The sequence below is a fragment of the Tupaia chinensis genome, unplaced genomic scaffold (genome assembly GCF_000334495.1).
Source record: "Tupaia chinensis unplaced genomic scaffold, TupChi_1.0 Scaffold000315_1, whole genome shotgun sequence".
NCBI classification, from domain to species: domain Eukaryota; kingdom Metazoa; phylum Chordata; class Mammalia; order Scandentia; family Tupaiidae; genus Tupaia; species Tupaia belangeri.
In genome coordinates, this window is record NW_006159808.1 from 3,792,094 (window position 1) to 3,792,679 (window position 586).

The following is a 586-nucleotide window of genomic DNA, read 5'->3' on the forward strand; positions in this document are numbered from 1 at the left end:
ATAAACTCCACCAGCACGTGGAAACCTGCCGTTGTAGCCCAGCACTGGGAACAGGACCCGGCACATAGCAGCTATAAAATTCGTATTTGCCCAGTGGTTGAATAAATGAGTTGCATAGATATGAAAGGAAGGCAAACCCCTCAGTGGGAATTGGTGAAAGGCCTCAAAAAGGCAAACAGAAAAATAAATAGCAGTGGCCGATAACACATATAAAAAGATAACCTAACTTAGTCAGAGAATTATAAATGAAGAATAACATCACCGTGCCACGTACGGCCTCCCCAGTGGACAGATATTCAAACACTGAATGAAACCGTTCTCAAACCATAGCGCACTAAGTGCCCGCTATCATTCAGTGCGGGCGGAAGTGATAATTCCTACAATCTCTTTAAAGGGAAATGTGGAAAAATTTATCAAAATCAAATGTGCCTACCATTCTGCCCAGCAATGATGAAGTGCCTGGTACTGGGCCGGCCCTCGCAGTGAAAGCAATAGAAAAGGCAGGATAGCTAGGCCTGCCTGCTCCGGGCAGGGCAGGCCACCGCGCAGGCCAGGCCGCCGGGAAGAGGAAGTGGAGGCGGTGGGG